This window comes from Gopherus evgoodei, chromosome 9 (genome assembly GCF_007399415.2).
Source record: "Gopherus evgoodei ecotype Sinaloan lineage chromosome 9, rGopEvg1_v1.p, whole genome shotgun sequence".
NCBI classification, from domain to species: domain Eukaryota; kingdom Metazoa; phylum Chordata; order Testudines; family Testudinidae; genus Gopherus; species Gopherus evgoodei.
The window spans coordinates 76,532,493-76,559,374 of record NC_044330.1 but is presented as its reverse complement, the minus strand read 5'-3'; the positions used below and the strand labels follow the sequence as shown (position 1 = coordinate 76,559,374).

At 40.0% G+C, this 26,882-nt stretch overlaps 1 pseudogene; it reads left to right on the top strand.

Moving 5' to 3' along the window:
• Window positions 1–12,476: 12,476 nt before the first annotated feature.
• On the top strand, window positions 12,477–14,230 carry LOC115657030 (annotated as a pseudogene).
• Window positions 14,231–26,882: the final 12,652 nt, after the last annotated feature.

The following is a 26,882-nucleotide window of genomic DNA, read 5'->3' as shown; positions in this document are numbered from 1 at the left end:
TGGAGCAGCTATTCATTCACTCTTGATATATAGACTCAGAGTAACAGAATCAGGTCTTTTCTTGGTTTACAGCCCACATGATCACTAAAGATTTAAAAAGAAACCAGTGATTCTTTATTGCAAGGCTTTCAACAGAGGACATATAGAAAATGATAGATCAGATCCTTGATAAGTGGCAGAATGCCAGTTACCATCCATATGGCTCTCCAGATAATGTTGTGAACACAATTAAAGTTTTCTTTGAGTACAAAGCATACAGTTTGGGACTTTTCACTCACACTCTCAAATTCACATTAAATTAAGCTTTATTCAAAATAAGTTCTCTGGGCAAAGCATGTTCTCCATTGGCTAGAATCTGGTCAATTATTATAAACATTCCTCTTCTGCTACTTCCAGGTTCCATGGACTTTGGATCTATGTTCCCCAGGAAATTGGTGAAGTCTCTCAAGGCTACCCAGGGAAGAAAAGTAGTGCTTGGGGGCGGGGGGGGTGGCAGCGATACCAGATCTAAGCTAGTAATAAACTTAGAAGTGTCCATGCAGGTCCCCACATCTGTACCCTAAAGTTCAGAGTGGGGAAGGAACCTTGACATGCAGAGCGTAAGTGGGAAAAATGCTTAGAGGAGGCAAACTCACAGCTGCCACTCTGAAATCTATTTAAACTGGAGAGGAATACAAAGCTTTGTTGGCATGAAAGATTTGGGGGGTAGATTTTCAGAATGTGTTTTGCAACCAAAAATGCAAATAGGTGGCTAGGAAGATTTTCAGATGTACCTAAGTATATTAGGCACCTGGGCCCAGATCCTCAATGTGACTGGGGGCTTGGCTACACTCGAAACTCCAAAGCACTGCAGTGGGAGCACTCCCCCAGCAGCGTTTTAAAGTGTGAGTGTGGTCGCAGCGCCAGCGCTAGGAGAGAGCTCTCCCAGCGCTGCAGGTACTCCACCTCCCCCAGGGGATTAGTTTACAGTGCTGGGAGCCCAGTGCTGGGGCACTGTTTACACTGGCGCTTTACAGCACTATAACTTGCTGCGTTCAGGGGGTGTTTTTTCATACCCCTAAGCGAGAAAGTTGCAACTCAGTAAAGCACCAGTGTAGCCTTAGGAACTGAAATATCTTTTCGGATCTAGGCCCTAAGTCCCATCTGTTCAGGCACTTTTGAGAATCTCACTAGCTGCTTATCCATACCTAAATACCTTTGAAAACCTGACCCATAGTGCCCTAACTTGAATCAGGAGACGTAATTAAACAGTGGGGAAAATGCATACATCACTCTCCAATCTACACAGTAAATAATGATTAAATCATCAATAAAAATGTATTTATTTTAAATCTATAATATAATGTGATCAAGATTATAATTATCTCATCCCATGCTTTCATCAGATGCAGTGTATTAAATATAAATATTGATTCCTGAATTTTTTTTTAAATAATTATTTGTGTTAGTAACAAATCTAAGTTGTTTATTAATCTCTCAAATATGTCAAATGGATTTTTAATTGGGAAGTAATTGCATTTTGCCTTACTGATTTCATAAGCTCATCCTCAATCCTCTGATGATTTCTCACCTGATATAGAAATAACATATCCAATTAATCAAGTCATGTAATAACAAATCTCCTATTTAGAGGTACAATAATTAGATAGGGAACATGCTAGGAAATCAAGAAAATGATTCCCCAAGGTGGAAGAATTGTGGGTTCTACTTGAAAGGAGGATATGCATTTTGCAAAGTTGATTAATTAGTTTTAAGAAGGTCTCGGAAGGTTTGATACTTTGAAGTATGCAATCAGTTTGCAAAAACATTTCTGAGCTACAAAGATACCTTGTACCAACTTTCAAAATATTATCTGTGGCAAAACACAACGTTTGCTTTGCTTTATGAAAAACCCGTTTTCACTTTTGGAGACACAGTATGATAAATTTTGGCAAGCTCAGTGATTTTCTATCTGTGATTCATTTGGCAAGGAAGAAATGCTAAAGAAGAAGTTTGCCTTCAATTTACGTACCCCATCCACACAGTTTCAGCAGCAGCAGCAGCAGCAGCAGCTGAGAGTGAGGGAGATGCAATTTCAAGTGAGAAGGCTACTTGGAAGACTGTAATAAATCACAGTTTAAGTGTGTGGTCACTCACCAGTATGTGTTTGGGTTTTATTAAGTGTCCTGAAAATGTTAAAATCTGCTTTATTAAGTGAGGATTTTTAAATATCATTTTGACAGCTGTAGTTAAGATGGATAGGCCAGTTTTTTTAAATAAATGATTTGAGGCTGACAGCCACAGCAAACTATTGACTGGAAATCTGTGGGCAAAGCTGCAGTGACATCATTCAGAAAATATGATGCTCCCATACTCTAGCAGTTATGCAAAATGTCTACATTTCACAAATGAAAGAAAATTATGGTTTCTCAGTTATACACAGGTAAAAATATAGCTAGAATTCCCTAGAGTACAGAATGCCTCCAAATGATTTTCCTTTTCAAAAGCCGAGAAAATGATGAAGAAAAATAGAATGAAACAGGAGCTGAGGGTACTATGGGTGTGCTCTGAATTTTCAGCCTCTCTCTGCTCAGGATATGTGTATTAGCTTGTGGACACAGAAAACTCACATTTTTGACTGAATCAAATAATAAAGCAAGACCCCACCCCCACCCCAAACGCACACCCTCAACGCATATTTGTTAATGCATATGAAAGCATATTGAAAATAGAGTGACATTATAGTATATAAATCACTGAAAGAGGAATAAGCTCGTCTAAAAGAATAAGTTTCCATATATAATTTCACAGTAATGTGAATATTGTCTCATTATTTCCTTGTGCTCCTCATCTGCTAGTCTGCATCCACTTGTTGGCACCTCTCTTATACTTAGATTGTAAGTGCTTTGGGGCATGGACCATCTTTTTGTTCTTACAATAGAACATCCAAGTTATGAAGACCAGAATTATGAACTGATCAGTCAATCACACATCTCATTTAGAACCAGAAGTACGCAATCAGGTAGCACCAGAGACCAAAAAAATTACATACAATACAGTACTTGGTTAAATGTAAACTACTAAAAAAATAAAAGGAAAGTTTAAAAAAAGATTTGGCAATGCAAGGAAACTGTTTCTGTGCTTGTTTCATTTAAATTAAGATGGTTAAAAGATGGTTACAAGTTTCAAAGCTGTATTAAGTCAATATTCAGTGGTAAACTTTTGAAAAAAAAACACCCATAATGTTCTGTTCAGAGTTACAAACATTTCAGAGTTATGACCATCCTCCATTCCTCAGATGTTCGTAAGTCTGAGGTTCTACTGTAGTTTGTACAGCATCTAGCATGATGGAATCTCAGTCCATGACTGGAACCCTAGACATACTACAAAACAAAAAAAATAATAAACCTCTATCCTCTCCTCAGAACACATAGGCCTCTAGTTAATATTCAGATATAGCCCCTTACCTAGGCTGTGGCTGTACTGTTAATTTGATAAACAATATAAGCTTCATTCCTGAACTTAACTATTTCTAGGATTTTTTTCCCTGCAGGACTTCAGATTCCCCCAAAATTCCTCTAACCAAAACCAAAACCTCCCCCTACTTCCCTCTGCTTCTATTCTCATAGGATCTGAGTGGTCCCATCTGTGGATATCACTCAGCACTAATTACCCTAAATATTAATGCAGGAACTTTGCACTTGGTCCTAGAGTGACTCAACAGAAGAGCCCTGCATCCCCATACAAGCTCTTATTGCTTATCTACACAAGTTGGGTAGGATCCATGAGAGTAATTGGGAACCTAAACCCCAGATTTAGATGCTTAAATCCCAGATTTGGCTTCACTGTAATCCAAGGGATGTGCTGGCTGCCGCTCCCTGCCGCCCCATTGGCCTGGAGCAGTGAACCGCAGCCAGTGGGAGCTGCAATTGGCCGAATCTGCGGATGCAGCAGGTAAACAAACTGGTCCGGCCTGCTGGGGGCTTACCCTGGTGAGCCGCATGCCAAAGGTTGCCGATCCCTGGCCTAAAGCTATTAATGAACCAGGGGAAGATAGGCATTGAACTGCTTAATTTATACTAAGAGCAATTACCTGGGATGTGGGGACCCATGTTCAGTTCTCTCCCCGCCACACACCAGAAGGCAAGAAAGGGTTTGAACAGGGGTCTCCCACCTCCCAGGAGACTACTTTAAACACTGAATTATGGGATATTTTGGTGTAGGGGCTCCAACCACTCTCTCATTATCTATCTACAATGCAATAGCCTCAACAGGAGAAGCTGATGAGCCCTGTATCAGAGTATCCCATAGCTCAGTGATTACAGCACTAGCCTGAGTGGTGCAAGACTTCTGTTCAAATCGTTTCTTCTGCTCTGCAGGGGGTGAAGGTACAGGAATTGAACATGGGTTGCCCACATCCCAGGCAAGTGCTCTAACCACTAGGCTAAAAGTTATAAGACGGGCACCATCTCCTCTTCCTCCAGTGGCCATTTTGTGCAGAGTGAGACAGGTGACTGTTTCCATCCAAAGGTAGCTTAGGCACCTCATCCAGGTACCAGGTTCCCAGTGCTTGATTATGAAGTTGACACAGCACCTATCTCCAAAAGAGTAGTAGGACTTGGCACACATCCCTCCTGTCTCCATCTTCCATTGGCTAGCTTAGGCAACTCTATGCCTAGCATGCTGGCTTTTGTAGATCACATTATTGGGTGCTTCTCCCCCTGCTTTGTCTTTTGTGGATCTCAGCGTTGTTCTTGTCATTTCCTAGGTGCCTAAAAGTTAAGCATCATGATGCTCATCACTGCAGTACCTAAATGTCTTTTATAGCTCCCACCCTTTGTCCTTGTCTATGCTTGCAACTATACCTTGCTTAGCACCAGTTCAGCAGCACCATTGATGACAACTGTTGTCTTTTTTCTAGTATAAAAAGTTTGGAATGTGCCAGTTACCAATAGAAATCAGACATCAGATAAAAATCTAGCAGTTTAACAGACACAGTTTGTAAGCCATTTTGCAAGTCAAATTGTGTCAGTGTTAGAAAACAATATGGCCCGGTACAGCACACACCTGAACAAATACCTCACTTCTACAATATCACTTTCAAAGGCTAAATCTGTGTTTCTACTATTCTCTTTGAGAAACTGCTGTTCACTTAATCCATCTTCTCTGAATCCTTCTGGTTATTTTTGAACTTCATACAGTGGCAAAGGGGTATTTTTTAAATATTCTTTAAAAAAAATAATCGCATCTTCCTCTCTCTTATTTCCTCAGTGTCTAGGACATGCGTTTTAGAAAGAGGCCTAAGTTCAACATTCTGTTTTGCAGCATTAATTGTCCTTAGTATTTTCAATGCCACTTTTTTTTAGAGTATTGTCAGACTTATGAAATATATACATTTCTCTCAGCATATCATTGTTGTGGACTCTCAGTATTACACTCTATGGCTCTGCTTTTAATAGTGGCCTAACCTGTCAGTCACAATGTTCCAGCTCACCTATCATCTCTTCAACTGTGACTGAAATTACTTCTCATTTTAGTGACCCATCTTGCCAACACATCCTAACACTTGCCTATCACTCTAAGTGGTCCTGTTGAACTGCATTATGCCACAGTACGTATACAAACCCAATGTTGCCAACTTCTTTGATTTTATTGTGACTACTTACTGTATGTTTTTAAAGCCCTAGCTCCTGGAGTCAAGTTACTGTGAAATAATATCAGTTTTTTATTTTTTGAAGTAATTTTCTAGCCCTTGTGGTTGCAGAGAAAAAAAAACCTTGAAAATGTGACCCTGTAAAGGGTCCAAAAAACAAGGCATGTGTGTGTGCATAGGCCAATCTTATGATTTTTGCAGGCCTGAATCATGTTTGTTTTGGATGCTCATGATTAGCAATACTGCAGCCAACTCACTAGCTATAAGAAGGCATATTGCCTATTATAAGTATTTGCATGTTCTATCCCAATTCATCTCTTCATGGGTTTACAGCCCTGAAGCAATCTACATTACATACAATCTGGGGCTTCAATTGCCATCCCTTTTGCCACTCAGATTCTAAACATGGCTCCTTCTCTGAGTGCTACTGGTCACAGAATTGATATATTTATTGAATGTTTTATTTATTCCAATATAGAGGAATTTTGCTCCTGATTATTTCATAACCCCCAAAAAATCGTGCAATCCTGCTATATTACTTTAAGTTACATTCTTGCTCTATTTTCCCCCTAACTAGTAAATATTCTTTGACTTTCCCTCTCATGTTGCTTTGAACAGCTGTGCCCTTGATAAATCTGGTTAGAAATTAGTTTAGATCTGATAATATCCATCTTGTTTGCTAATTTTAAACCTACTCCTCTCATTTTAGTCAACACTTCATTCAGCTATTCCTTATCCTCTCTTATTGGCAGTTATAGTAATGACCAGCAGCTGGTATAATTAATTTATTCCTATTTATTTAAAAAATGGACCCATGCTGCAGAGTTTAGAGCCAGGTGAGAATTCTTGCTAAATTTAAGATTGGGGAGAGAGAGAGAGAGAAAAAAAATGTGTAAAGTAATAAACAAATAGGAATATATTTTTTAATTTCTAGGCAAAAATCAGTATATGTGATAAGATAAACTTATCTCCTTCCTGGGATTTCTTTGTTTTTAACAGTAATGGACAGTAACGAAAATAAAGTTCAATTTAAAATTTCCTCACATGTTGGCTATTCCTAGTATTCCTCCTGCTAGACTCTTCAGCTCACATCCTCTATGTTCTCCTCCAGAGAACTGCTCATATATTTCTTATATCTGGGTGAAATAAACAGCCACTGGTCTCATTGAGTCAACAGAATCTAGACAATATTTCTCATAGATTCAACACCCCCTAATAGGTGTTTAGTCATACACTGCCAGCCTGTTACATTATCCTTGATTTGCTGATAATATACCAATTCAGTAACAAACAGTATTTATTTTTCTTGTTCCCTAAACAATGTCCCTGAAATAAAAACTAACCGATGGCACATGATATATCATAGAATTAGATACAATTGCTTCATTTTTTAATGGTTTCTTTTAAATGTATCTCACAGTATTTGAGCTAGGTATACAAGGAAAGACAAAGAAACATTTGCTATTTAGTTACAATTTTGAACACAGAATGATATAGATAATTTCCGATGAAGTCATATGGATTTAATTTCTTTGATTTACCTGATAGATAGTAAAGATGGTAGGGGGGATGGTAGGACAGAAGAGCTGAAGAGACACCTTTTGCTCCCCTCTCTCCAGAGCCCAGCAGGAACATTGCTGAGAAGATAGAAGTGCCAGGCTAGATCACATTTTCCATGGCTCCTTCTGTTCAGTGGAATCCCTTGTGGAAGGGTCTGCCAATGTAACTTCAGTGACATCACGCCATCAAGGAGCTGACAAAAACCAAAGAGGTTTATAGCATGGACAGATGGATAGTCCTTTCTGATGGATAGTCCTGACCTACTATAGCGGATGTCAAGATGGTACCCTTCTTTTTGTGGGGGAAGAGAACGGACAAATCCCTCCTATTTACCTACTCCAAAAAGAAGAGCAGAGAGGGACATTCTGTGAGGAGTTTTATTATGAGATAGAATAATCTGCCCTGGTGGGCTTGGATCAGTGTTCATATCATGCTCCCTGTCAATACCCAGCACCAGCTGGGTAAGTTAATGATCCAACCAGCAGACCAAATTTGGTGAGGAATCATGGTCACGTGCCACCTGAGGAACATTGTGCATACACCAAAAAGAAAAACAGTCTGCCCTAGGCTATTAATATTTCTTTTAAAATCCCTCAAGTATGGATTTACCCAAAGGACTCTCATAGATGTTATGGTTCATGTGCATGCAGTATATTTACATGATTAAGTCAATAATTCATCTTCCAGAAGCTCCCTAAACACAGATGTACATTGCATAGTTAATAATCCAATGTTCATTTAGATTTCAAGGAAATTTGCAAATGTTTTACTTTTTTCTCCCTTTCAGTCTATCTTACAAGAAACAATATAAATAAAATTCAGTGGTGCAGTAACATTTAAGCTATAACGTAAGTGATGAAAAACAAGTGATTTCAAAATTCAGAATGAAAATTTGCCTTCTGTTCAGTTTTTCCCAGGCTCCATGTTTAACACATGCTGTTAAAAACCAGGTTGCACGATTGTATCTATACAGAACACATTATGGTAACATATTAAAGTTTCACTGATCTAAAATAGCTACCTGATATTCTATAAAGGCATCTGGCCAAATCTGCTGATCAAAATCTGTTATATCAAAAAGTCAGAAAAAAAATAGCTTCAGTATTTTATAGCCTGTGGAAAGACACTGCTGGAGGATTGTATGAGTTTATAATGATCTTCTCTGGAGATTTTTACACTCATGATGCACTAGAATCAGGAACCCTCTTGAAGCTTTCTCAGGTGTGATCACACTAAAGAAGATCAGCTAATGTAAAACTATAAATTCTCTCATTACTTCCATGCAGCAAAATGAACCCATATAATTTCTACAAACTGGCTCCCTTCTAATGAGTGGTAAATCAAATATAATACAAATAGGCACAGTAACTGCCATAGTTTTGTTAAAACAAATAGAACTAAAGACCAAATTCTCTCTTGGTTTAACTCCACTGAAGTCAATAATATACACCAGCAGAGAAGGCATGTTTTTCTTTTTCAACTGCTGTTCACATTGAAATAATATAATTTGAAGAAAATGCATAAAAAAATGAAGCATATACCTGTATCACAGAAAGACCATCTGCAGATTTTATCCTTTTGCAATTTATTGGACCTTTTACTTTATTTTGTACTAATTCTGAAATTAAAATCATTGCTGTTTATCTGATTGAAAAAAGGAGGCCTATTTTACACATACAAGTAGGGAGATTAAAATATAAAGAGGAAGCAGATACCCTTAGCAAAATACTTATCAGTTCTTCCAGCACATATATGCACAGTAATACTGTGCAGGCTTTGTAATTTATCTACTAAACGTATATACATTCTCTAACTACTGCTCATCAACTTTCATATTAAAAGGACTTCCTTGTAGCTTATTTAGAGGAGCATATCCAGTAAGTGCTTCTATTAAAACTGGGCTTTGCAGAGTATCAGAAACAATTCTGAAACAATGAGCTTTTCCCACATTGTTACTTACACAGACACACACACTTTACATTGGTAGAATTGCAATAATTATGGATGTAACACTGCTAAAAAATTGGTTAGGTTGCAGACATTTGCTTTGAGATGTATGACAGCTTCAAGACATACATGGAACTCCCAGTGATATCAATTAGATTCTGATGCTCCAAAAAGAGGGCAGGGTCATCTGAGGTGGAACTCCTAGCTCCAAGGTAGATAAGTAGCTCCATGCAGTTTGATCTGTATGTGTGTGTAACGGGAAATTTGTTGATGAAATCTTTAAAGCTGAGTATTTTGAGGTCTATGTGCTTACTACCAATTCCTTGGCACTTTATTTTATTTTTTTTAAAATAAGAATAAGATCTTGGTCAAAAATTATATTCACACCCCAATGTTGTTTAGCCCAGAAGTGGCTGCAAGTGTGTGTGTGTGGGTATCTACTATGATCTTTTTAGCAGATTTCCAAAAGGGATCATACACAGGAATCCTATCCACATACATTTCATCTTTCAAGGTGATATTTTTCTCCTTTTCCTTCCCCTCATTAAATTTGTAATATTCACCTCCTGCATTGATATTTTCACAGTATACAGAAATGCTAATTTACCACTAATATAGACATCTAACACATGTGGCCCACACCACATCAATTTAGACAATCATTCATCATGAACTAATTAAAACTGTCTTTTTCTTTTTAATTATTGGTCTCTGATGATATTAGATGAAGACAATGTAATTCTCAAGAAGTTGACAAGCCCGTACTCTCTGGCAACAGTGATAGCTGTCATACACTTGGTTTCAATTTTCTTTCAAAATTATGCTGGAGGAAGCACTTCTGAAATGCTTTGAGGAAAATAAAATAAAAAAAAGTAGAGAACATCTGCTGATATTGATTCTGTGAATCTGAAACTTTATGAAACCAAAGATGGGATGCATTTGACAAGCATTTTTCTGGAACACTTTCAGACTTAAGCAAACAACATCTGTTAATATTGATTTTTGGGTTACACTGAAACTTTCAGAAGAATTACAATCAGCGGGTGATTGAAAAGTGAGTTTGTTTCCGTATAAATTAGAAGATCAAATGCAAAAAAGAGATTTAAAAGGTCTGCTTTCTATTTTAGTTTAAATGGTATGTGCAAACTATTCTTCACTTTAAACAGAAATGAAAAGAGAAAATCTAAATAAACAATGAATGGAGGGTTTTGTTTTTAAGAAAATAAGCACACTAAACTATCAGGAAATACATTAGAGTTAACAACTACAACGAACATATCAAAGTTGCCAAGAAATGATCCTGGCATAAGAATTCTTTTTTCTTACATTCTCATAAATGTATCCTAAGTTGTATTATATTTGAAAAGCTGCTTGGAGTCTACAGAATAGACTAAAGTAAGAAGGAGACTGGTTTCAGATCTTCCTGATGTTAGAAAATTGTTAGTCTGACTTTCCATTGGCCTGTACCTTGTGTAATCATTTACACCAGAAAAAGGGGCATATAATACATTAACAAATGAGAAGACAGCACCTTATACCTATTTTACATTGTTATAAATGAATACCCAAGGTGCACGTAACTCTGAAACAAGACCCTGTGTCTTAATGCTGTCGCTTCCCTACTCTCTCTCTCTAAACAAAGATTTTTTTAGTGTGGAACTTTAAAGGATGAGCACAGGTTTCAGGAAAGAAAAATGTGGAGGATGCCCTAGGAGGCAAGTCTTTATGCACATTGCTGAAATGCTAGCCCCAGTGGCAGCATCTCTGTAAATAGTTCTGCTAATAAAGTGCCAGGTTAGTTTTAGAAACATGGACTCCTCCTTCCCCCACATTATTACCCAGAATATGGTACATGAAAAACTTCCTGTCATTCTTTTTTTTTTTTAAAGTGGTGAATTCGTAATAGAGTGAACATCTTTCTCAACATTATTACGTTTGCAATTTAAATTGACTCAAAATTAATTTAATTTAAATTTATTTAATGTAAAGTACACATCACATGCATGTCAACAACAAATTTCTTCATTAATATATTTTCTATAGAACTTGCAGATTTAAGGTAGTACCTGCTTTTCCGCAGCATTTAAGGTAGAATTTCATTCTATGCAATACAGAATACTGGTACAAAAACAACGTCATCATGGACATCAAGGAATAATAATGTATGATTAGAGGAAGAGGGAGAGATTATTCTAGGTACTTGGACTGAAGTGTATCAACCAGCAAAAGCAGTCTTTCAACAGAACAGTCTTGCAACAATTGTCAGAATTTTTGTCTTGCTTGAAATTAAATTTCATATGTCTGGCATACCTCCTTTCATCCCAATATGCACTATTTATGCATTATAGAAAGAGCATGATATTTTAGCATGATTAACTGAATAACCTAGAACCTGATGGTGGATTCATGGCCTCAAGTGTGCTGCCTTGAAATTTAATTTGCACTAATCCACCTCAACCAGTGAAGTGCAATAGTTTTCAGAAAATTGGAAGGCAGGCATGAAATTCATTCCTACATCTAGCTCTGCGTATATCTTAGTCATAGTCTCAGAAAAAAAATTGATCCTCAGTAGCTATTCATTTACCAATTCCCATCTTTTTAAAAGTATGATAAAAATTAAGTTATCTCAAATGGACAAGATGGTTAAAGGGACAGATAGCTGGCCACAAAGCCTTCCCTTCTAGGTCACCAGTATGAATTCAGTCTAGGTTAAAAGTGACAAAAATTGTATTGCCATCATGAACAAGTTCAAGACTCCTGACAAAGACTATTAGCACCTCATTCAAAGATAGAACTTCCTTTCCCTGCACACTTTAATACAGCCATTTCCCCCCCTCAAAAAAAAAGTCCCAACATTTGCTAGATGCAATTGGACGTAATTTCCCTTTCATGTGCAGGCTAACTCCCTCTCATTTGCAGGCTAACTAAGAAAATAGCTAAGCACCATCATGAAGTACTTCTTTCCATAGTCAATATTCTAGATCCATCCCAAATCATAGTTTAGGCCATAATGTGGAATAGGAATGGCACTGGTGAATGATCTCCTTTCATGGACTAGGGGCATACCACCTCACTCATATTCTTAGGCCTCTCTGCTGCATTCAGCACGATGAGCTGAAATGGAAGTCATAGGAAAAGCCCTGAAATTATGATAGTCCTTTCAGATTCTGATGACTGGCAACTGCTTCTCTGCCACCAGTGTATTCATCTTTGAATCCACAACGGTCCTATGCAAAGTCTACATGTAGCTGCTGGCAGAAATTTGACACTCCATGAACTGCAATTCCAACCTTATGGAGATAACATTCAGTTCTAGTTATCATTCACATCATACGGAATGCTACCAACTAGCGCAGTATCTGGCAGGTAAAGCCAAGAAAGACATGCATAATACTAGTGGGCGGAGGGAAACACTCTGAAGACCTTGATTTTCCTACAATTCTTGCTCCAGTCAAGGACATCTGACCCAAATAACAGAATCTGCAGTCTTGCAGTTTGAGATTTCTTGCTGATGTTGACTTGTCACATAGTACTGACCTGACAAAATCACTTTTTACCATCTGTAGCTAGCTAGGCAAATGTGCCCCAACTGATGACTACATAGCATGGGTTATTCATACCCTTGTTATCTTCAGATAACTTTATTGCAACACAATATACCTCAGCTTGCCAGAATCAGAGCTGAAAAAGCTGCAACTGATACTCTTACAGGCTATTGAGAGCATATCACCTCTGTACTGTATTCACTTAAATTCACTCCCGCAGAACATCAGGCCAAGTATCAAGTCTTAGTCTTTATTTTAAAAGATCATTTATTTGTAATTATAAGGAACACTGGTTTACAGTTCGAAAGTTAGGAAAACAGTGGTTTAACTTGAACTCTCTCCTGATAGGTCCAGAACTAATATCAGATACATACCTTGCACTTTTCTTGGCTCAGTTACAACAGGAAGGTTATTCTATATTTGTTGTAAAGGGTGACCTGCCAGATTGTGAGGCTGACCAACTACTGCAAATGATTCAGGTGCAGCAGATGCAGCGACCAAAACTGATTGGGGAAGAGACTGCACAATCAAGAGATGATAGGGGGCAAAAAACTGACCTTGAACAAGCTTTAGACGTTAACCATCCCTATGATGGAACAGGCATGTTAGATGAAGATGAGGAGAATTTCCAAAGAGCCCTTGCTCTAAGTAAACAGGAAATTGATATGGAAGATGAAGAAGCTGATCTTCGTAGAGCCATTCAACTTAGTATGCAAGGAGGCCATCGAAGTGAGTTTTCAGACTCTGTATCACAGAATACACCTCATTCATCTGGTATAAGTCAGTCTGAATATCTTTCTTCAGAAGAGCTGCGAAGGAGAAGACAGACATATTTTGAAAAACAGCAGCAACAGTCGCAGCAAGGCCAGACACCAGATTTACACGATAAACCAACTACAAGTTCAAATGCACTAGGAACAGACCCAGGAGGCGATATGAGTGAAGAAGACATGCTTCAAGCAGCCATGAATATGTCCTTGGAAACTGTTAGGAACTGCCTGAATACAGAAGAAAAGAAATGACAAAATAATGTTTTTTCTTTAGTCAGAACACTCAGTCTCCATTATAATATTCTTGTGTGGATGCTGTACAAGCAGGGTTCATTTCAGAGACACAGGATATTGTCTTACCACAGATGAAAAGATGGGGGGCAGAGTTAAAAGGGTATCTGAAAATAACAAAAATATTGCACCAATTTAGAAATTATGGCCCTGATGCTGCAAAACACTTCAACACATGCATAATTTTGCTCAGGTGAGTAGTTTCATTGACTTCAGGAGGATTACTCAAGTGAGCAGAGTTAAGTGTCTTGTAGGCTCAGGGCCTGTGTGTTGGATGCCCCAAATAAGGGGCAAGTATAATTTAACTTCCTTTCTTATTAACTGTCAGCTGCTTGGAGAATTCAGCACAAAATTACTAAATTAGCGCAATTTTCTTATCAGTGAACTCAGATGCCATTCAATAATAATTTAAAAATAAATACAAAAAAGTTAGGCTCTTAAATCATTAATAGAAAATATGGACAAATTTTAAAACCAGTAAGCACATTTTAAAATTAAAAAAAATTAATTCAATCTTTTACCCTCTAGAACCTGAGTTCATGGTTCTGTGTTTCTCCTGCAAGAATTGATGGTGTTTTGCTTCCCAGAACCTAGAACAGAGCTCTCTGCTTTGCTGTTTTGTGCTTGTGATAGGATCATTTCTACAGGAAAAACACAAAACCATGAGGTCTTGGCAGTTGAAAAGAAAAATCTTCAATATATTTGTAATTATAACTTGGGTAGCATTATCTTAATGATTTAAGATCTACATTTTTTGTACTTGCAGTACCTTTAGCATTATTTGAAAATCATCATTAAAGGAAGGTTCATGTCAAAGATTTCTCCAGTTCTCTTACTTTAGGTCAGATGATTTGGCTCCCTCTTCATACTCTTCCCACTGAATGCCAAAGTTGGCTTTACTGGAGATGGTACTTTTTTCTGTGATAGAGACATAATGTGTTGGCAGTGGGCTAAACAGTTTATTCTTGTGTCTACTTCTCCTGTTTTGTCTTCTGTTTTTTCTCTCTGAGTTCCTCCCTTTACCTTGGCCTCTCACCATTTCTTCCTTCACACTACTAGTAAGAATATCTGTCTTTTCCCTGGTTAGTTAGTTCATCAAGCTTTGTTGGGGGGGGGGGGTGGGAGAAAGAGAATTAGATGCCATAACTTCAGTGCCACATATCTAGGGAGCATTCCTGCAATCTGAAATGATCCCTGTGCAAGTAGCTTTGTTAAGACTGAGTGTTTATGTTTGTATGTGTGCGCATGTTTTTTCTCAAATGTTTTTATGAATATTTTCTATTTTGTCAGAATTTTACAGCTTTTTCAGGAATGGCCTTCATTCATGCACCTTACAATTTGTTTATCATGTTGTTTCTGTTACTGAGAAAAATGGGGAGCAAAGTATGCAAGCTAGCTTGTTCAATCAGTTGTAAAACTTACCCTTTGATACTCAAGATGAATGTGTGACAGAGTGACCATATTTGGCTTTCAACTTTACTGCAACATTTTAAACATGTTCCTTTTTCATAAATGGTGCTTTAACTATAAATTCTGTTTACATATAAATTATATGGAAATATGTTATAGATGTATGGGTGTAAGTTGTTTTTCATTTAGTATGTAAGCAGTTGCCACAGACATTCTAAGAATATTTTTTTGAAACTGTACATTTGATTTGAACTTGGCCCTCGCCCTCAACTGTTCTGTTCCGCAGGATAATGGAATGCTCTATTTCATTTGCTCAGGAGTCCGGACTTCCTTAGCAGCTGGTCTGAGACCGCAGAATTTGAAACTGCAATAATCATGAATAGTCACAGAGCTCAACCCTTCCAGGACCTGATGCAAAACAAACTTCATCAGAACTTATTCTGCCACAAAGCAACTCATAAATCATTAGCAAAAACCTACTGGCATTTATATAAAGAGGAAAAACAATGAAAATAAATACATTAAAAATATTCAGTTTGCTCCCCATAGTGGGAGACAATAGCAAAGAAACTAATTTTGCATGGCAAGTCAGCTTGTATTTTTTTTCAAACTCTGGTAGTTATTTGGATATTATGATGGTGAGTCATGGTTTAAGAACCAAAATAGATTATAGTAGAATTGGATGGCTCTTTGGTACCCTATTGAACATGAGTTGATGATTTAGGGCCACCTCCTAGAATCTCAATGTCCACATCATGAAAGCCATCTTTGTAATTGGCACTATCTGGAATCCTTGTTGACAATCTCCTAAGAAAGACCATGGATCAGGCAACTAACTGGCTCTCAGGTTTAACCTCTACCTCAGGTTTAAGCATCAAAGCCATGGACACCTCAAGAAGCTAATGTTTCATGTCACAAAACTGCAGAGGACACCATTTTTGAAGGCACTGGGTATTTTTTATGGAAAAACACAAATTAAGAAGAGAGTACTCAGCAAGGGGAACATCTCCCACAGGATTTCCAGCCATCATGCAAATATTCCCAAGGGACCCATACAGACCCATTGAAATGACTCTCCAAATCCAAAAAGGGAGCAGATACTTACAATCAGAAAGACCTTCTTCTGTGGTTAAATGAAGAGTAGAATGAGAAAAAATCGAAGTAAAACCTCCCTGAGAGAGCACGGTGTGTGCCTCTCCTCAGATACTGAGCTCCTAGAAAGAGATGTCTGCTGGTCTGAACACAGGGAGAGTACTCTGAAATTCATAGGAGCAGAGCGCAGAAAATACACAAGTAACTGCTCTTCCCCTGACTTTAACCCCTGAACAAAGGAATTTTATGAATAGGGGTTTGAAGTTCATAGTTATGTTTTAACTAGGATCGAGCTTTTAACTGGTGTTCATATGATTCTAAAAGCATCAAAGAATCCTGTGGCACCTTATAGATGTTTTGGAGCATGAGCTTTCGTGGGTGAATACCCACTTCCTCAGACGCATGTAGTGGAAATTTCCAGGGGCAGGTATATATATGCTAGCAAGCAAGCTAGAGATAACGAGGTCAGTTCAATCAGGGAGGATGAGGCCCTGTTCTAGCAGTTGAGGTGTGAAAACCAAGAGAGGAGAAACTGGTTCTGCAGTGGGCAAGCCATTCACAGTCTTTGTTCAATCCTGAGCTGATGGTGTCAAATTTGCAGATGAACTGAAGCTCAGCAGTTTCTCTTTGAAGTCTGGTCCTGAAGTTTTTTTGCTGCAGGATGGCCACCTTAAGGTCCGCTATAATGTTGCCAGGGAGGCTGAAGTGCTCTCCTACAGGTTTTTGTATATTGCCATTCCTAATGTCTGATTTGTGTCCACCTTATCCTTTTCCGTAGAGATTGTCCAGTTTGGCCGATGTACATAGCAGAGGGGCATTGCTGGCATATGATGGCGTATATTACATTGGTGGATGTGCAGGTGAATGAACCAATGATGGTGTGGCTGATCTGGTTAGGTCCTGTGATGGTGTCGCTGGTGTAGATATGTGGGCAGAGTTGGCATTGAGGTTTGTTGCAGGGATTGGTTCCTGAGCTAGAGTTATTATGGTGCGGTGTGCAGTTACTGGTGAGAATATGTTTCAGGTTGTCAGGTTGTCTGTGGGTAAGGACTGGCCTGCCACCCAAAGCCTGTGAAAGCGTGGGATCATTGTCCAGGATGGGTTGTAGATCCTTGATGATGCGTTGGAGAGGTTTTAGTTGGGGACTGTATGTGATGGCCAGTGGAGTCCTGTTGGTTTCTTTCTTGGGTTTGTCTTGCAGTAGAAGGCTTCTGGGTACACGTCTGGCTCTGTTGATCTGTTTCCTTATTTCCTCGTGTGGGTATTGTAGTTATGATTCTACACTGTCCTTTAATTAGCTGTATGCATATTGTGAACCTCATCTTAAGGAAAGTGCATATTGCCCCAGTAGACAGCTCGATCAAATTCATGTTAAAAGAGAAAGAAGATTAAGCTTGTTTACATAGTTTATAGTACTTCAGTATGTTTAATTACATTTGTTTAGTCTTTTATGGCAATGAATATAAAAATTTGTCTAAAAAGTAAGACAACAATCTGGTGTGTATACTTCATATTAAACGGCTTCCTTTTGGCTCAAGAACAGTCAAAAGAATGTATTTTGGAAGGCTAGTTAGAGTGTAATTAATACATTTTGTCTGATGTCAATGCTTTTATTTTCACCAACTTCTCAAAGTGATTAAAGATGGCATCTTGAGAAGCTAGTCAAAACCTTTAAGGTGAACACAGTGTATGTGCACTGAGTGCTTACATAAAAGGAGCAAAGATGTCTTCCCTTGTGCCCCAGAGGCAAAGTTAAAAATTGTTTCAGAATAAGAGGAGGAAGCTGATTAATGAACATACAGAAAGAGACTATGAAATAAGCTTCAGATCTGGGTCATATCATTATCTATGTACTGCTAATATGTGACAGAGGTTGAGGTGAGGAATTATCGTCTGAGAGCATTTCGATATAAAAAAATGAATTAAGATCCAAAATCCATAGAAATGTTTTCTGGCCTGTGCTCAAACCTGCGCAAAGCTGGCCAGACCCTGGAAAAAGGAATGTTCGTTGGCACTATGTAATGTGAAAGCCAGATGGACTTTTAATTGAATTTGGCCCATATTCTTTTAATGATGAAACATGTCTGAAATTGTTGCACCAGGCTGTCATCTATTCAGTGGGCATAACCTACTATACTGTGAGCAAAAGATAATGCTGATAGTAAATCAAGAGATACTGTACAGGTGAAGAAGTTATTTTTAGCTACCTGCAATTTCTGCTGAACCCAGTAGAACATTATAGACTCATAGACTCTAGGACTGGAAGGGACCTCGAGAGGTCATCGAGTCCAGTCCCCTGCCCTCATGGCAGGACCAAATACTGTCTAAACCATCCCTAATAGACATTTATCTAACCTACTCTTAAATATCTCCAGCGATGGAGATTCCACAACTTCCCTAGGCAATCTATTCCAGTGTTTAACTACCCTGACAGTTAGGAACTTTTTCCTAATGTCCAACCTAAATCTCCCTTGCTGCAGTTTAAGCCCATTGCTTCTTGTTCTATCATTGGAGGCTAAGGTGAACAAGTTTTCTCCCTCCTCCTGATGACACCCTTTTAGATACCTGAAAACTGATATCAGGTCCCCTCTCAGTCTTCTCTTTTCCAAACTGAATAAACCCAATTCCTTCAGCCTTCCTTCATAGGTCATGTTCTCAAGACCTTTAATCATTCTTGTTGCTCTTCTCTGGACCCTCTTCAATTTCTCCACATCTTTCTTGAAATGCGGTGCCCAGAACTGGACACAATACTCCAGTTGAGGCCTAACCAGCGCAGAGTAAAGCGGAAGAATGACTTCTCGTGTCTTGTTTACAACACACCTGTTAATGCATCCCAGAATCATGTTTGCTTTTTTTGCAACAGTATCACACTGTTCACTCATATTAAGCTTGTGGTCCACTATGACCCCTAGATCTCTTTCTGCCATACTCCTTCCTAGACAGTCTCTTCCCATTCTGTATGTGTGAAACTGATTGTTCCTTCCTAAGTGGAGCACTTTGCATTTATCTTTATTGAACTTCATCCTGTTTACCTCAGACCATTTCTCCAATTTGTCCAGATCATTTTGAATTTTGACCCTGTCCTCCAGAGCAGTTGCAATCCCTCCCAGTTTGGTATCGTCCGCAAACTTAATAAGCGTACTTTCTATGCCAACATCTAAATCGTTGATGAAGATATTGAACAGAACCGGTCCCAAAACAGACCCCTGCGGAACCCCACTTGTTATACCTTTCCAGCAGGATTGGGAGCCATTAACAACTACTCTCTGAGTACGGTTATCCAGCCAGTTATGCACCCACCTTATAGTAGCCCCATCTAAATTGTACTTTCCTAGCTTATCTATAAGAATATCATGCGAAACTGTATCAAATGCCTTACTAAAGTCTAGGTATATCACATCCACCGCTTCTCCCTTATCCACAAGGCTCGTTATCCTATCAAAGAACGTTATCAGATTAGTTTGACACGATTTGTTCTTTATAAATCCATGCTGGCTATTCCCTATCACCTTACCACCTTCCAAGTGTTTGCAGATGATTTCTTTGATTACCTGCTCCATTATCTTCCCTGGCACAGAAGTTAAACTAACTGGTCTGTAGTTTCCTGGGTTGTTTTTATTTCCCTTTTTATAGATGGGCACTATATTTGCCCCCTTCCAGTCTTCTGGAATCTCCCCCATCTCCCATGATTTCCCAAAGATAATAGCTAGAGGCTCAGATACCTCCTCTATTAACTCCTTGAGTATTCTAGGATGCATTTCATCAGGCCCTGGTGACTTGCAGGCATCTAACTTTTCTAAGTGCTTTTTTACTTGCTCTTTCCTTATTTTCTCTTCTAAACCTACCCTCTTCCCGTAAGCATTCACTATACTAGACATTCCTTCAGACTTCTCAGTGAAGACCGAAACAAAGAAGTCATTAAGCATCTCTGCCATTTCCGAGTCTCCCGTTACTGTTACTCCCTCCTCATTGAGCAGTGGGCCTACCCTGTCCTTAGTCTTCCTCTTGCTTATAATGTATTGATAAAAAGTCTTCTTGTTTCCCTTTATTCCCATAGCTAGTTTGAGTTCATTTTGTGCCTTTGCTTTTCTAATCTTGCCTCTGCATTCCTGTGTTATTTGCCTATATTCATCCTTCGTGATCTGACCTAGTTTCCATTTTTTATATGCCGCCTTTTTATTTTGTAGGTCACGCAAGATCTCAAGGGTAAGCCAAGGTGGTCTTTTGCCACATTTTCTATCTTTCCTAACCATCGGAATAACTTGCTTCTGGGCCCTTAATAGCGTCCCTTTGAAAAACTGCCAACTTTCCTCAGTTGTTTTTCCCCTCAGTTTTAATTCCCATGGGACCTTGCCTATCAGCTCTCTGAGCTTACCAAAATCCGCCTTCCTGAAATCCATTGTCTCTATTCTGCTGTACTCCTTTCTACCCTTCCTTAGAATTGCAAATTCTATGATTTCATGATCACTTTCACCCAAGCTTCCTTCTACTTTTAAATTCTCAACAAGTTCCTCCCTGTTGGTTAAAATCAAGTCTAGAACAGCTTCCCCCCTAGTAGCTTTATCAATTTTCTGAAATAAAAAGTTGTCTGCAATGCAGTCCAGGAACTTATTGGATAGTCTGTGCCCCGCGGTGTTATTTTCCCAACATATATCTGGATAGTTGAAGTCCCCCATCACCACCAAATCTTGGGCTTTGGATGATTTTGTTAGTTGTTTGAAAAAAGCCTCATCCACCTCTTCCGCCTGATTAGGTGGCCTGTAGTAGACTCCCAGCACGACATCACCTGTGTTTTTTACCCCTTTTAGCCTAACCCAGAGACTCTCCACCCTTCCGTCTCCTATGTCCATCTCCACCTCAGTCCAAGTGTGTACATTTTTAATATATAAGGCAACACCTCCTCCCTTTTTCTCCTGTCTATCCTTCCTGAGCAAACTATACCCATCCACACCAACATTCCAGTCGTGTGTATTATCCCACCAAGTTTCAGTAATGCCAATAATGTCATAGTTGTATTTATTTATTAGCACTTCCAGTTCTTCCTGCTTATTACCCATACTTCTTGCATTTGTATAAAGGCATCTAAGATACTGGTTTGATCTTGCCTCCCAGCTTCGCCCTGACCCTCCTTTCTCTCTGCCATTATAGCCCGTGCTCCCTCCTGTTTCCAACCCATCTCCCAGGTCTTGTTCCCCACTTACCTGTGGGCTTTGCTCACCTGTCCCCGTCGAACCTAGTTTAAAGCCCTCCTTACTAGGTTAGCCAGTCTGTGCGCAAATAAGGCCTTTCCCCGCTTCGAAAGGTGAACGCCATCTGTTCCTAGCAGTCCTTCCTCCAATAGCATCCCGTGGTCGAGGAAGCCAAAGCCCTCCTGGCGACACCATCTTCGCAGCCAGGCATTCACCTCCACGATGCATCTGTTTCTGCCCGGACCCCTACCTTCAACAGGAAGAATCGAAGAGAATACCACCTGTGCTCCAAACTCCTTAACCCGTACTCCCAGAGCCCTGTAGTCACTCTTGATCTGCTCAGCGTCACACCTCGCAGTATCATTTGTGCCCACATGGATGAGTAGCATGGGATAGTAGTCAGAAGGCCGGATAATCCTCGACAAAGCCTCTGTAACATCTCTGATACGGGCCCCTGGCAGGCAGCATACCTCCCGGGATGAACGGTCAGGGCGACAGATGGGTGTCTCCGTCCCCCTCAGCAGAGAGTCTCCAACCACCACTACCCTACGTTTCTTATCAGTGGTGGCAGCAGACCTCCCAGCCTTAGGGGTACGAGGCTTCACACCCTTCACTGTTGGGGGTGATTTCTTCTCTCCTGTATCAAGAAGAGCATAACAGTTATCTTTTACCACAACAGGAGGGTTCGCAGCAGCAGTGGAGCACTGCCTGCTGCTAGAAGTAACCAGCTGGCTGTGTCCACCCTGAGCCTCCTCCTCCACTGGTGTGTCAGATACACCCTGAGGCATCTCCTCCTCCACTGGTGTGTCGGTAGTCCTGTCAACTGGGACAGCACCATCAGCTGTCTCCACATGAATACTGTCCAGGAATTGCTCATGGACATAGATGTTCCTCAGCCTGGCCACCTCCTCCTGTAGCTCTCCCACCTGCTGCCTGAGAGATTCCACCAGCAGGCACCTTTCACATTGGATGCCACCCCCAGCCTGGATATCAGTAAGTGGAAATTGCAAATTACAGTCTTTGCAAGCCCACATCAGAATCTGGGTAAAAGCATCCATGCTTTGGTGCTCTGTCTGGCTACAGGCGCAGGTGGAGGAGACAGAAGCAGTGCTGGCACAGGTGTTGCGGGTCCTCCTCACCATTGTAAGCTTCCCTCTGTCAAACTCTCGCAAATTCCCGTCTACAGTTCCCTGTCCGCTCCTCTCTGCTGTAAACAGAAAGATTTTTGATGTGGCTCAGGTTATGGGTTCAGGGGACCAATGGGTCACAGATGAGACCGACAAGGGACCCCCCCTTCCTACTCCCCTTCCAAACTCCCTTGCAAAACTCCCTGTTAACAGCTCCTGTTCGCTAAGCTCCCTGGTCGCTTGTGCGCAGCTTTATAAAGCCCTGGCCTGAGTGAACGCCCCGCCCACTGGTTAAGGTTCAGCCAATTACCAGAGGCTTCTAGCTTTCAAACCTTCCTAGTAGCTCCACCTCCAACTGCCAGCTACAGCACACGGTCCTTCAAACAAACAAAACAAACAGACTGACAAACACAAGCTCAGCACACAGCAAGTAACCCCCAAACACACACACAAACCCAAACACTGCAGACAGTCACTTACCCCACAGATGCTGTCTGTGCTCCTCCTTCACCTGGAGAACTCCCTTGCAAAACTCCCTGTTAGCAGCTCCTGTTCGCTAAGCTTGAGAGCTTGAACCATAAAGAGGAGTCTGGTTTCATGATGAGCAGGGCCAGCTCCAGGCACCAGCGAAGGAAGCAGCGAAGATGCTTGGGGTAGCGAATGGAAAGGGGCAGCACGTTCAGGTCTTCGGCAGCAATTTGGCGGTGGGTCTCTCAGTCCCTCTTTTCCTCTTAGAGCTGCTGCCGAAGAGGAAGAGAGGGAGCGAAGCACCCGCCACCGCCGATTGTCTCTCTCTCTCTTTTTCTTTGCTTCACCACTTGGGGAGGCAAAAAAGCTGGAGCCAGCCCTGATGAGGAGTGTGTAAAGTCAGAGGTATTTGTTGTTTTAATGCAATGCCTTAACAAATAAATAATGAACACAATAATAAATAAAATAATAACACTTTGCATGTAGGTGGCACTTGGTGTCTCAGAAGTTCAAACTGACTTAACAAGCACTAACTAATGAAACTTTACAATAGCCCTATAAAGAAAGTTTCAGGAGAGATCTTGCTCCCATTGGAATCAATAGCAAAAACTACATTGACTTCGGTGTAAGTAAGATGGGATGGTAAATAGAGCTGGTTAAAAAAATTAAAAGAATAAAAGGCTTTTGTGAACTTTTTGTTCCTGTTTTTCAACTAACTCTAAGAGGCAGGCTGGGCTGATCTAGTCTGCATATGTGTTTGCCTCTTCTTCTTGGAGTATGTAAGGATGCATTTGCAGGATTGGGGCCTTAAAGTCTATCTATATCTCGAGCTCTTATCAAACTGTCTACTGCAGTTAAGCTTGTTGGAACTGTGATAATGGGGAGGGTTAGGACTTCTACATTTCAATAGTTAGGCCATTTTAAATTACTTTAAATGAGATTAGTAACTTGAAAGATGATATGTGAGGAGACTCAAGTGGGTTCTTTGAAGATGCAGAATTTGAAATCCTTCCCTGGAGACTGTGCCTTGAACCAGTGGGAAGACTTGCACAGTTCCAATGACCTTGAAACCTACACCAGCAGAAGTTTTAACTCCTGTTAGGCACACCCAAGTTGGATAAGTGAAAGGGTAGGGACCAGAAGAGAAGCAGTCCACTGGTCCTCGTGGGAAAGTTAAGTTACAAACACTTAACAAAGTAGTCATTCCAGCAAACAACATGACAGATAGGAATGGCAGAGCCTTGTTTGTGCCTGAAGCAATATCTGTTGGGACAGGAAGGATTCAGAGATTTAGAATCTGACCCCTGCTTTGTAGGACAAAAGTATTATGTGCCAGATTCTGTCCTGTGGCAGAGGTCTGCAGGAGAGGGGAAACTCAGGAAGACAGTTCACTTGCAGGTTTTACCTAATGTAAATGGTGGATTCTCTGTAAATTGAAGTCCTTAAACCATGATTTAAGGACTTCAGTAACTCAGCCAGAGGTTAGAAATCTATTACAAGAGTGGGTGGGTGAGGTTCTGTAACCTGCAGTGGGCAAGAGGTCAGACTAGATGTTCATAATGGTCCCTTCTGATCTTAAAGTCTATGAGTTCCATTTGCCCAATCCTGAGAGCTGGCTCCAGCCCAGATGTTCATTAGAGATGCTGCTGGGCAGCTTTAAGTTGCACTTCTGACATAAGGTCCTCAGTGGAGCTCTGTCATCTCTCCTGCCCACTTGTGACATGCCTACTACAGGAGGGATGAAGGCACAGACCCAGATGTAGCACAGTTATTCTTAGTAAAGAGTTTCTCTCTAACAAGGGAATTCTCTCTGCTAGGCATTTGCAGCCAGATTATGGTTGCTGCATGCCACTTGAGTAGCTCAGAGCAGCTGCATCTCTTTGGAGAATCTGTCTGTGTCCAAATCTAGCACAAACCCTTTGATGGTAAGCAGGGGAAAAAAAAATGTTTGCTTTGTGAGGGCAAATCCCCTTAGATTTCCCTTGCTGCGTTCTGCGCCCAACCTCACAGACGTTAAGTATTACATAGGCTTGACATGCTGACAATATCTTGAATTAACTTTATTGAATTAAATTTAACATCTCTGGGGGGGGGGTCACTATGGAATTGTAAGTATGTACCTTCTCTAGGAGACTAACTAGTGCAATCTCTGGAAGAGATCAGGAACTTAAATTGAGGTTTTGGAACTATACCTGTGAAGTACATTTCCTACGAAGTAACTGGGGAATGCAAATGACCCACTATGAATCCTCCATTTTTTAAGCTATGCCCTGGGGAGTAAAACACATTATCTACAAACTACTTACTCCTGAAATTTCAGAGCTAAGATCTCTGAACTGTATGAAGGATGGACTAAACATACTATGAGTGTGCTGGCTCTAAGCTGAAACTGTGATAAACAGGTAACCACAAGGAATCTCCCTTTGCATGGGGGTTTGAAGGCTGCTCCTGAAAGAATCCATGTTACGGGTGGGGATAATTCTGGTTATCTTATTAGCAGGTTCTTTTTGTTGTTTTAATACATTTTCTCCATAAACCCCTTAAGAATAAAGCAGGCATGCATTGGAAGTGCTGTGTGGTACCTAATAAAACAGTACCAGTTATGCCTGTTAATGTCTCTAAAGAAAAAGCAAGCTGGTTCAGCTAGGGCAGCCTGTCTCTTCTATGTAGGTAGGGAAGTGTGCTACCTGGAAATACCCCAGTCAGAAGGGAGAAGGACACGGGACTCCACCTAAGAGAGATAACATCTGTGGACCTGAAAGAGTGAGAGTAGGTGCCCTTGCTGGTCCACAGAGGGAAAATACAGGTGCAGTTGCCCTGAACTGAGAGGGATGAATTAATTGTTTTGCTAAAATTTCAAGCATGCTCAAACTTGCATCTGAAATTTCAATTTGGTTTATATTCTGTTAAAAAAGGAGCAGAGAGAGAAAAAAATCCAATGATAGGATAGGGTGGAAAATGGAACAAAGTATGTAGGCTTTAAAAACACGTCAGGTCTGACTGCATTGCAATCATGGATGTAATTACAACAAGTACTCAAGACATACTTGACCTAGCTTTAATTTAGCTAGATCAGGTACCAATGGAGTTCAGCATGGGCAAGTATTCTGTCTGTCTCAGGTGCTCTTGTAAAACCCGCATTGAACCCCTGCTGCTGAGGCTTCACTGCTACCAGTGCCCAAGGCACCTAGCTTAGGTATGCCTACACTAGGGACAGTCACACCCTGTAACTGCAATGTAAATATAAACAGAGTGAGAGAAAAATTACCAATAAAAAATACAACAGTATCCACTTATAGAATTATACAGACCTGTCAGCCTAGCTTTGCAAGAGCATCTATGGGAGGATATATCCCTAATAAACAGCATTGGCATTCCTCTGGCCACACATTTTTATCCTTTTTTTTCCATTTTTTGAGACTGAATCACATTTAGGAGAGTTAAAAAAAAAAGATGCCTTTATATTAAAGGGAAAAAGCAGTTTGTGAACTAACACTAATTCTGTGAACCCAAAAAATAATTGAAGAGGATTCACAAACTTGACTTCCATGACATTCACCAATGCTAATAAGTACAGTTTGAAAAAGCTTTGACAAACCATTTTCTGTGGCAGTCAAAATGCTTCATGCTTCATTTTTACCCAAATTTCATTCGGGAAAAAAAATGGTAAAATATTCCAAGGATGTTGAAATGTTTTTTGGAATCAGATGTTTTGATTTTTCATTTTGAAATGACTTCACTTTAAATTTGTTTAAAATGTTGTATTGTGCTCTATATTAAAATATAAAATATAGGGAGAAACAGAAATGAAACATTTTGATTCTGTCAAAATGAAATGTTTCAATGGACCT